Here is a 9,570-nt window from a genome sequence, read left to right as displayed (position 1 = left end):
TTTCTTCTTCACAAACTTCTCATCATCTTCGTATTCTTCAACTGTCCCTCCTCTTCCACCTCAGGAATAAAGTTCTGCTTCACCAGCTTCTTCTCATTGTTAGTACTATTCACAGTAGTAGTAGTAGTAGTACTAGTAGTATGTGGATATTTTCTCACCTGTGTTCAGTCTCATTCATCACGGGAATCAAACATCGACTTACTGACATAAATAATTAACGTTTTCACTCTTCCAGCTGTCTTAAATCCCTCTGATGGCTCCTAATAACAACAGTCTCATATTTATGGCTCATTATTAAACAGAAATGAGGCGATAAAGTGTCACAGATTTAGTGCTTTGACCTCCAAAGTCCCTACTCAGATTTATTAATCTCGTGAGTTAAAGGAATCACTTCGCCAAAAGTTTTAGCTCCATTTCAGACTTTGACCCAGCAAATGATCCACAAACACTGGATCAGAGGTCGGAGGTCACGGGTACAGTTTGTGGAAAGCTTCATTCAAACTATGATAAAATGGCACCATCGGGCCACGTGTTTGACACCACTAATCTTGGTACAATCATACATGAAGTTTTAAAGTGGTCTGTAAGTTGTCTGAGCTCCTACAAACTGCTGCTGTTATTCACGTGTCATAAGATGGGAACAAACCCTGGATGATTAAACGTGAACAGACTGTAAAACTGTAAACGGAGGAGCTCTCCGGTTCAGTATTGGTCAGGCGAAGCAGCTTTCAGATGCTTTTCAAAGACAAATAAGCCTGTCTGCAGAACTCTGGGGTGGTAAAAACCGTCTGGATTTTCTTTTACAAATCCTACAGATGAATCAGTCTCCCGAGCGCCGTACATGGTGGGCTAATATTTCACATTTAGCTGAAACGTGGGTGAACTAGCCCTCGTATCAACCTGTCCACCGAGAGCACAGACCTGCACGCGGAGTAAGAGGATTTCAGTGCAGAACAAACCCAGATGAGGGCAAACTGCTGATCTGCAGCAAAGGCGGTCATGCTTTGTCACTGTTTCCAGGTCTCAGAGGAGGGAGGCTTCAATCCTTAGTCTAAACTCCAGCAGTTTCACTCAGGTTCGGTGCGATCAACCCGTTATAATCTGTGTCTGTGATGCATTGAGAGGCTGTTTGTGATTTACTGCGCTAATCTGCTTAATTGAAACTTGGATAATTGCACATTAAGACACAATTAAATGCTATGAATCCCTTCTTTGGTCGAACTTCAAATTAGCTGACGGTCATTTAAGTTACGCTTTAAGGAATGAGAAGATTTACAGCAATGACCCAAGGAGGTTTTTACTCAGAAATGAGACGTCCAGGTAGATAATTAAAGTGAAACCTCTCCGGTGTGAGAGGGAGAGGCATAACGGGCAGCTGTTCAAGCTGTCGAAATGCTGAAAAATGGGTCCAAATTTCAAGAGGAGAAATTTTAAAAGCCATTAGTGGGTTACAGGGGCAACAGGCAGAGATACTCAGACTTTCATCTCACATGTTTTCTCCTCCAGGTTTGTGGTTGGTTTGTTCATTGAGCCCCTCGTCTTCAGACTAGCACCAGTAAATTTCATCCACTATAGAGTTATCAAACAGGAAAACTACCCCCAAATCTCAAATCTGTTCTTTGTATCAGGCTGTAAACATGTTTATCATAACATAAGAGTCTATGGGGACGGAATCACTGCTGCAGCCTCAAGTGAATCTCAGAAGAACTGCAAGTTTTGGCACCCGAGCCATTTCAAATGCCACAGTGCGAGCTGAAGGTCATCGCTCGATGGAGCCAGCAGGACTGCATTCCCTCTGCTGCACCCAGGAACTCTGTCAGTAAAAATGAGTTCAAATTCATCCACTTCTTGTACTTCACTAAATTTGAGGCATCAGCAGTAAGTTTAGCCAAGTGTGCTGCAGCTCTAGTTTCTCTTTATGGCAGCTTCCGAGTATCCTAACGTGACTGATGGCACACTGGGAGCCATTATGCACCGAGCCTTTTAAAACAGCAACACTAATCAAAGATGACTGGCCATCGGATCAGGGAAAAAAGATCCCTCGGCGTGCATGCAGAGTGTGGTCAGCATCTTAAGAGCACAAGAAAACAAAAAGTCCAAAATGAACCCAATTTGCCTGTGAAATATGAGACTTTTGTGTCTTTGGGAAATGTTATTAAACTGGTTGCTGTGCATCAAAAGGAAATCATTATGTCAAAAAAGAGGAAGACGCTGGGACATTCGCTCTGACAGCTCAAACCGTGCAAGGTTACAAGAACCTTGATGCTTCCTGAGCTGCGGGAAGGTCCAATATTTTAAGTTTCTCTGCTGGCACCAGGCTCCACGCTTTATAGCTTCACATTCCCCCCACTCTGGATCTAATGGACCGCCCTTGACAGATGTGGTAACCGAGCAATGAGACACTAACACAAAATATTTCTCACGTGTTCATGTTTCAAAAGTAACGTGCTGAAGAAGTGTGAACGTAAACTGGGAACCTGCTCAAAATGACAAACTGACTCGACTAAGCCACAAATGCTGCAGTCACATGGACAGGATTTTAAATCCAGTCTGTTTGTTTCATAGTTCCAGCTCAGGCCAATCGCTGGGAAAACCCACAGCTTTTTCCTAAAACAATCACACAGTTAGATGAAAGAACAGGCTCAGAATCAGCTGGCACGGTTAAATCAAATATTCATGTTAAAAGACGGTGATTTTCTGATTTAGCAGTGTCGTGTTTTTAAGTTTCTATTACTCTGGGTACATTCAAATAGTCCAAAAATAATTCTCTGACTTCCTTTTCCTAACCACGTTTCCTTGATTCTGATGGAAAATATCATGAGGTCAAGGAAAAGTGTGAAGGACACTTGAGAAGTACTTAGGAAAGAGAATAATGGATTGGATTTATATAGCGCTTTTCAAGGCACCCAAAGCGCTTTACAATGCCACTATTCATTCACTCTCGCATTCACACACTGGTGGAGGCAAGCTACGGTTGTAGCCACAGCTGCCCTGGGGCAGACTGACAGAAGCGGGGCTGCCGTATCGCGCCATCGGCCCCTCTGGCCAACACCAGTAGGCGGTAGGGTAAAGTGTCTTGCACAAGGACACAATGACCAGGACAGAGAGCCCGGGGATCGAACAGGCTGTGCCTGCATTTAAACTTGACTTGCAAAACAACATGCTAATGTGTTCTTACTCTGCTGTTTCAAAGGTTGGAAGTTTTGAGAAGAAAAAGGAACATTTTTTGATTACACTTTTACATTTATTTTAACAAGATTAGCTGTTTAATACGTTTTGTAGCTTTAAAGGTTTTCCTGCAAATAAAGATGTCCACCATGGCCATTCATGCTACACCAAAGCAATTAACTAATTAAATTATGGAAATCTTCCTGTTTTTTGTTTCTTTTGTGTGTGTGGTTATTTTTTTTTACAATGGGTTCACACAGAAATTGATATTTTACAGGACAGTCTGAGCAATGAGCTACTGGAAACCTTTCTGTAATTTATCTGTAAATATTTCTTAGATTTATAGCTCAAAGAGTCATGCGGACAGATTCCTTTCTTTTAGTACAACAGCATTTATCATGCAGAAAAATACTGGCAGCCACCAGTGCTCAACCTCCTAATAGATAAATCTATGATATCAATTTTAAAATCCTTTGTCACTTTGTTCTCAAGTTATTGCATTCACAAGACTTTCAGAAAGCTTGCCCTCTGAGGTCACTGAGATTCAAACTCATCTGAGATTTTTTGCAGATACTCGTATGGTACCAATTTAAGAAGACTGGTTATTCTACAGAAATGTCCAATTTTGGAATGCCAAGATATTTTTTAATTTATTTTATTTTTCTTCCTTTTTACATCTGTCACATGCACCGCCTTTTTGTCACTGGTGTTACTCCTTTGGCAACTTTAAAGGCTTTTATGAAATATTATTTCCTCAATCTCATCAGCACATGTGGTCAGAGCCACAGATGCAGAATAATGGTGCAACACATCAGGAGATTATCAACCAGGATCTGATTATATGATGTTCATTTATTTGCTATAATAATTAAAACATTTGAAAACGTTAAAAATGAGTAATGACATCACATCACAACACTTAAGTGTGACAAAATTCAATGTAAAATTATTAACACCTTTAATATGACACATTTTACTCCCACATCCTCTGCAAAGACAGAGACAGCACATCGGCACCAGAAAGCAGCGTTTTGCTACTTAGTTTATGGTTATTTAGTTCCCTTGAGTACTTTAACCTCATTAGTGTTTTATTGTTTACTTTTGGTAGTTTGAAATTTACTTTTATTTTTTAAAACCTCACATTAACAGCAGTGACAAAATGACACAATAAAATATTAGTATTCTATGTTTAAAACTGTACGTAAGCGAAGTACTTGTGTAAGTAAATGTACTACCATACTTGGTTGTGGCAATGGGAGGGTCGGTGTCACCCCCAGCACCCCACTCTAGACTCACCCCTGATACTTTATAGTTATACTTTTGCAGATTTCTGCAGATTTCCACTGCTGTGAACAAGATTCCTATAATAGCTCTGTCCAAGACTCAGGATGTCCTCACCTGGTTGGAGGAAAACTAAAAATGTGTGATTAAAAGCATGAAAACTGGACAGAGAACAGTATGAGGCAGCAGTGTGGTGGCACCGTGTGCTGTAGGTGTTGGGTTTGAGTTAAAGGGGATTTAGAGTTCAGAGAATAAACCAAACCAGATGGCCTGAGACCTCAAATACCCAAATGTTACCCACAGCCAGAGTGGGGGTGGCTGCATGGTTTTATTTGAGCCACTTTCCTGTTTTCGTTTTTATGCCAGCATCATCTCCCATCAGCTATATGCACATAATTTGTATTAACAAAATAGATTTCTGTGGAAACATGATGTGGGCCAAACCGTTCAGTGTCATTAATATCAATCAAAGACAAGCCAGAAACATTTTGTGAAGTTACTCGCTGTCCTGCTGAGAGGTCAGGCACGGTGTCAAGACTTCATCGCAACTTTGATTCAAGATTTGACGAGATCAAAAGACTCTTTAATGTCAGTCCAACAGATTTCAAAAGCTCAAGACGCATGATTGTGTTTATAATGATGGTCCTGCGGCAACATTAATTATGATAAGAGTGGTTTCAGTTTCAGTCTAAATCTTTAAAAGAAAAGAAGTAAAGGGAACCTGTTGTGCCGTTTCTTATTTCCTTTCATAGACATGCTCCGTTCTAGTGGTGGATGATCGCATTGTTCAGCCAGAGTTTGAACAATGAGGTTCAAATAATTCCTGAGCGCTAAAACAGTCCGTAGACAGCTGGAAACACTCATTTTATCACAGTTTTTAGATTTGGATTTCTCATGTAATCTCATTCAGCTCAAATAAATTGCATTTTTAAAATGCCAAATGAAAACAGCAACCTTATAATATTCCAGAGAAAACCCCAGCAATTAGAATCCTAATCCCCTCTGAGCAAACACTTGGTGACAGTGGCAAGGAAAAACTCCCTTTTAACAGGAAGAAACCTGTCGGCAAATACCCGATAACTGCTAGCCCAGTGGTAATAAAAATTGAAATGCTTTACTACCAGAAATGTAAAAGGTTTGTCTTCAAACAGCACTACAGCCTGTATGTTTTAAAAGGTGTAACTTTTACTTTGAAGGCAAACAGTTCCCATTTCAAGTTTGAATTGTACTTTTCACACTTTCACTGCAGCTTGGAGAGTAGGAACAGATGGGGGTCACTGGCAGGTATGTGGGCTTGCATGATTGGGACTTTAATGAAATGCTAATTTCTTTTGCTTATTTTTTTCACACTTGGCTAGCAGTTTCCAGATTGTTGCAGACCAGTTTCTAAGCCCAGGCCTTTTTGGTCAATCTTACACTGTCACCACAATTGTCACATGTGCAAAATGACGAACAACTTAATGGTTAGTGGTCACATCTCTGCAAAGCCTCATTATATCAGTAATACAGTCATCTCAGGATGTTTGCAGCTTGTACAAAATATTTTTTTATTAATAATTTTGTATCTATGGACAGTTTCTTCTTAATAATAGACAGATCCTTTTGGAGGTCATTAAGGTTTAAAATCAGGGGCATGGCCTGACACAGGCGGCTATAAATGGATCATCTCTATACTGTGTTTGTGCTGTCGGTGCCTTTTGGATAATTTCTAATGCAGTTATCAGAAGAATAATATACTTTGTTGTGCAGTTATTTGTACTAACAGACTGTTAAGAAGTCTGTGCTCCTGTCATGCTGAGAAAAATTCTAAGATTTATTTATTGCTTTTGAGTGTTTTATGGAGACAGCTGGTATCAAGCTGTCTAGCATTCATTAGTTGAAAACTCAGCGCTTTGTCTTCTCATCCAAGTCTATTTCCCAGGCTCCAGAAACACCCAACGTGGCCAAAATGCTAAAATTGAATCTTAGAAACCAGGTGGGGAGTTAATAATGACAGCAACCATCTTTCTATACAATAAACTGAGTGGCTGTGAAAAATGAGATAACTCTGGATTATTTTTGAAGCAGGCTGCATGTGTAACATAACTCCATATGTTGCAGTAAAAGTGTCTGTTCATTATTAATCATAAGCTGTACTGTACTCTTTATTTAAGAAACATATAAATGCCAGTTTGATAAGGATCATTCCTCATTTGACTTTGTATTTTCATTTTCATGTGAACACAGTGTTTGGATGCCCAGCAGGAATTTGCTCCCAGCTTGAGAAGCTCTGCTCCAGCGCCTGTGACATGTTGGTTGGCTTTCTGCAAACTGTTTACTTTTTATTATTAATTTATATTTAAACTGTTTCCATTGTTGTGAGACAGTTAGAAAAGTAAGCTAGACTCAGATGGTTGAATTGCCTCTGCAGGGCTTCCACACACAGAGCAGAGTTAACACTGAGATATAAATGACACCATAAGGGTGTACTTCAGTCAGAGACAGTGGGTATAATGATGATGGTTGTCACAAATCACTGGGTTGTGCTTAATGTACTTCAAACTTTTTTAAAAATTTTTTTATATTTTGTGGCCCTGTGTTCTTTAGACCAACTGTACAGCTGTTGCAAAGGAGGACACTATCCAGGAGCCACGAGGATCTCATTCTGAACATTCATTCTGCTCCAGACCAGAAGCCTGTGCTACAAAACAGGATTAGGTGCTTAAGTAACAGGGTCATAAATCACATCTTGTCATAATAACACAAAATGTGTTGTAAACCCCCAAACCGTTCCTTTTATACCTGACTTTTAGGACCTCCAAGCCTGTAGTTATGTTCATTATCAGTTAGAGCCCCTCCTCATTGTTGTTCTTCTTTGGTGCAACCCTATAAATACAGTGTACATCTTTTGCTTCTCCCCTTTTCTACAATTCCCCTGTGGGAGAGGTTGGTGTCATTTCTTTCCAACACTGTAAAACACACATATAATTCATATTTAGCCACCCTGATGTTTCTGATTGCAATTTTAGTTCAATTATTGTCATCATTATGCCTGTTTTTTGTTAGATGCTATAAATGTGTGTGCCACATATGTGTTCTAGGGAACGTGAATGCTAACATGAATAGATAATTCTTGCTAGCTTGGAAGTTGTGGTGGATTGAGCTAACCCTCTTCCCCACTGTTTGTATTTGGTCATAGGAGCTGGAGTGGGCAAGCTATTTATTTGGAGGTCTTTCTTTCTTTCACCTTTTATCGTCAGACACAACGCAGAACCACACCGGTCACACTTATCCAGGTAACTTCAGGTGTAACCCTGAAAAATGAAATTCGCAAGCAATTTTAAATCAGTGTTATTGTTCTATAAGGATTAATACGTGATCCTAAACAGAACACTTGTAAGGACTTGTTTACCACCAGTGTTGGTCAAGTTACTTGAAAAAAGTAATCAGTAACTAATTATTGATTTCTTCCCCCCAAAAGTAATCCAGTTACTTTACTGATTACTTATTTTCAAAAAGTAATTAGTTACTTTTTAAAAACATGATTTACAACCTGAATACGTAATAAAGCCATAGATCTTTCAGCCCAGTTCTACTTTTTCTGCATAATCCATCATACAAAATGTAATCAAATGGAAAAGTCTCTTTTAAAAACTTGTTTTATTAGTTTTATTCTTTTAACTTCATGCATCAAGCAAAAATGTAATTATATACAACACTCTCTGACTGGAAGAAATTTGTTTAACATTTAAACCTATTTTCTGCACATTCCAGCACATAAAATAAAATAGGTTTTTGTGTTTACACTCACTCTTTCAAATAAATGCAAGTGAAACACAGCAGAAAATAAATTAAATCAAAGACTCAGTCCTGTTGCTCTATTTTCAGCTGTATAGCAGGAGCAGGGCAGGCGGATGTTTGCCCTGGTGCAGGTGTGTCGCAGCGGTCAGTGGAAGATTCCGTGGCAGCGCACTCGGTGCTCGCTCGGAGGTTTGGGGGTTTTTTTCGCTGCAAAAAGAAGTTTTCTTCCCACGCACTGTACAGCGGATGCTAATGTTTTTGTCACTTTTTACGGAATCAAACTCAAAGTACGGTCAGTACTTCCACGCGTTAAATGCTGCACGCTCATACTCTCTCCCGCACTCGATATATTATCCATTGTTGATCTGCACACAGCTGTTGCCACCAACGTTGCACTCGCTTACGTCATTGTCATGAGACACTCCCGCAAAAAAATCACAGCTTTAGTAACGCAGTGTGCTTAGGGAAAGTAACAGTAATCTAGTTACCTTTTTTGCAATAGTAATCCCTTACTTTACTCATTACTTGAAAAAAGTAACGCGTTACTGCCCATCTCTGTTTACCACACATCAAATTTGTGCACACACTAATATTTTAAAAGTTAAGAATAAATACTAAAACATGATTGAGACCGTTAAACGCCAACAGGGCTGAAGCTGAAAGAATAAAACTGTCTCACTGTCTCTTAGTTTAATGGGATAACCATTGTAATCTGTCAGCTTCTCCCATGTCCTAATTATACAGCTGCAGTCTAATACTGATAAGCGTAATAGCTTAGAGAGTTAATTCTTCTGCTGGCATTACTTACCCATGTGAAATAGTCATGAAAAAAACAATCATTTTTCATGTACATGGACATGAATTGTCCATACATGAATTGGGACAGGAATAAGTGAGTAATGAATTTAAATAGGAAATGAATAACGTGTTTGTCCATAAAAGTGAGCAGGAGCCAGTATGACCATCAAGAGAAAGCTTGAAAAGAGGCTCATATTTCTGATATATGTATGTATCCTGTATGTATACTTTTGACCATGTGTGGTTAAGAGAAAACCCTAAATAAATTCAAGGTTGTACACCCGACTCTTTTTTTAAGTCATTAAAGATGTTTGCTGTACTCTATTTCCTCTCTAGAAAGAGAACAGTTCAAAGAAATAATTAAGTATCCAAAACTATCATGACATTCATGCCAACGATTGTATGAGTGCACATAAACCTCTGACCACAACTGTATAAATTACAGGCCATGGCACTGTTACCTTCTAAAACAATCACAATACCTTGAAATAACACAAAAATATTATTAACAGTTCACTATAACTGTGATTAGCAGTCATGGAC

The sequence above is a fragment of the Aulonocara sp. 'chitande type north' Nkhata Bay genome, linkage group LG16 (genome assembly GCF_057382095.1).
Source record: "Aulonocara sp. 'chitande type north' Nkhata Bay isolate Kocher_YH1m ecotype deep benthic linkage group LG16, A_spYH_male_GT1.1, whole genome shotgun sequence".
Lineage (NCBI taxonomy): Eukaryota > Metazoa > Chordata > Actinopteri > Cichliformes > Cichlidae > Aulonocara > Aulonocara sp. 'chitande type north' Nkhata Bay.
This window is presented reverse-complemented; position numbering follows the sequence as displayed.